Genomic DNA, 3,093 nt, shown 5'->3' with positions numbered 1-3,093 from the left:
AAAATGAGAACTTTTAAATAGTTAATTTGATATTAATATCGATATATTTTTTCAAAATTTTATGATATATTTAAATATATTTTTATTTAAAAGTAAAAACATTATCTTTATCAAAACCACATAAACCGTATTATATATCAACAAAGACAAAAACATTAAAAAAAAATTAAAATGAAGATGTATCTCGCTGCATTACACGAATGCCCCTCTAGTTAATTAAAATATATCAAAAAAATACTTTAATTATTTTTAAATCAATAAAAGTGTTGGTATTTGTTTTAAGAGTACTAAGTTTTGTGTTTTTACCGAACCATGTTGAATAGTCACCCATCACACGGTTTTTAAACCCAGCCTGTGGTCCCTTATTTCACAGAAAAATGAAGAGGCGAATTGATGTACTTATTGGATCTGAACCATAATAATATTATTTGATCAGATTATTGAATCATTCAGTTCTCAAATGTTCCATCATTAGGTACAAGTTTTGAAGCTCAAGTTTGTTATTTGCTTTCTGTATTTTAGGGTTCCAATTTTTTGTTCTGGTTTTAGGTAAATATGAGGACAATATGAAACTATATAATAAGACATGATTTTATATGTTGTTCAATAATATGACGACAAAAGGTTCTGAATTCTTAAGTCTTATTTTATCATGGAAAAAAATAACATTCTTATGATTCTAAACTCTTATTTGTAAGAAATATACTACCAAACTGGTCATTTTTTCCGCCAGAAAACAATAACATGTATTTTTTATTAAATCTTGAAGAATTTATTATTTTAAATTACTGGTGGATTACCGGCATCCATCGGTATTTAAAATAATAGATTTTAATCTTTAATTATTTTTCGACGGATTACCGACGGACGTTAATCTTAAAAAAATTAATCAAAAATCCGTCGAAAATCTGCCGGTAACTTATTGTAATTAGAGTTAATAATTTCTTAAATATTTAATTTGTATAATCCGTCGGAAATCCGCCGAAAATAATGTCGGAATATTAATAGCGACGTTTTTCCGACGGAAGTCAACGGAGGTTGACCTTTTTTGTTGGTTGCCAGAAATTCGCCGCTATTTTTCCGGCGGATTTTTCAGCCGGAAATAGCCAGTTTTCTAGTAGTGAATAAAATATTTAAAAAACAATACCTTACACAAAAAAACATACAACACGTTATGTATAGAAGAAACGTAAAAATCTTTTTGAAGCAGGTTTTATGTGGAGCTGATTAGAGTTACTGATAATCAACTTTTTACGCAAATTATAATAAAAACATATGTTTTAAGGTGAAAATTGGAAAATAGATTGCATTTATTTGGGTGTTGATGGTTGCTAAAACGCCCGTCCATCGAAAAGTCATACATGTTTGAAATTTTCAAAAACATCAGATTTCAAAGCTTCAAAATCAACTTTTAAATTAATAGATTCATATATGAATTATTCAAGTTTGATGTTTGTTAGTCATAAAACCAGTAATATATCTAAATCATTGACTACAAAATTTTGAAATTGAATTTTGACAACATACATATATTTTTATATTTAAATACGCTTTTTTATAAATTTAAAGTTAATTCAGATAAAACTTATAACATACAATGATCCCGATTAGCAGTTAAAAAGTCAAAGCTACAGCCCTATGCTACGATTGTGGCCACAAAGGGTGTGTACGACAAAATATTTGAACCGTAATATCAAAGCAAATTGAATTTGAATCTACTAGTTGGAGTTAGGCATGGTAATGGGGCGGGTTTTGTAATCCCCGTCCCTACGCCCGGTTTTTAGTAATAGCCCCCGACCCCGGGCTTCGGCAGGTACGGGGATTAACATTCCGTTCCCGGTCAAACCCTATGAAAAATATATGTTAGTTTGAGTCTACCGGGGATCCTCGGCCCCTGTTTGAGTCTACAGGGGACCTCAGCCCCGACCCCGGGACCCGTTTTAGCGGGGAATCCCCGTCTCCATTCAGATCGGATGAGCCGGGTGCCCCACCGGGTCGGGGCATCACCATCCTTAGTTGGAGTCATTTTATAGTGTCATGATTTGGTTTTTGCTTGCAAAAGTTTCAAACCACATAAATTGTATCGGTTTGTAATAAAACTACAAACAAAGCGAACAATATATTATATGTTTTATTTCTTTTATTCTTAAGTTTATAAGTATGCATTTAACACTAAACAAAAAATAAAACATTTAACACCGGGTCGGGGCACCACCATCCTTAGTTGAAACGGACACCAAGCTTTAATTATTATTTTATTTATTAATATGTAATATGTAACTTATGAATTATGTGAACTAATGAAGAGTTGTTATTTATGTGTAGCTTATGAATATTGTTCACCTATGAAAATATAACATATATGAACATGTTCGTTAGTGAACGTACAACTGAATGTTGTACATATATGTTCATCAATGAACAAGTTGTCAATGTGAACAATGTTCATTATTGAACAGTGAGTGCATGTTTATGCATGTTGACTGTTATTTTGTTAATGTTGATCATCCATATTATACAATACATTAGATACAATGAACTCGTTCGATTAAGAATGCTGATTGTTGAAGTGTTATTGGTTATTTCTCAAAATACATTCTTTATGAACAATCACAAACAATATAACTTGCAACAAATTGATAATTTCAAAATGGTTAAATTTAAGGAATAATGTAACTCCCATTTAAATGCATTAAAGTAATATAAAATATAACCTTACTATTTTTCCCCGATCATTAATTACATAGGAATCTATGATATATGGTACTAGAATGATTCTTATTGGTCTAAAGAGTTGATATAGTTAACACAAATGAATTGATTAATAAAAGATCACACATACACACACACATATCTATATATATATATATATATATATAATCTTTCATATGGTCAAGATCGGATTTGATTGGTCAATAGTTACGGTTTTGACTAATTAATAATTACGGCTTTGATTGGTCAAAAATTGCGGCTATGTGAAAAAATAAATAGAGTAGTTTCATAACTTTTAAGAAATTATAAATAACAAAAATAGACATGTTAAGAAATTGGTCATAACTTTTAAGAAATTATAAATAACAAAAATAGACATGT

The sequence above is a fragment of the Cynara cardunculus genome, assembly GCF_001531365.2.
Source record: "Cynara cardunculus var. scolymus isolate 2C chromosome LG 1, CcrdV1, whole genome shotgun sequence".
NCBI classification, from domain to species: domain Eukaryota; kingdom Viridiplantae; phylum Streptophyta; class Magnoliopsida; order Asterales; family Asteraceae; genus Cynara; species Cynara cardunculus.
Note: the sequence above shows the minus strand (reverse complement) of the source record.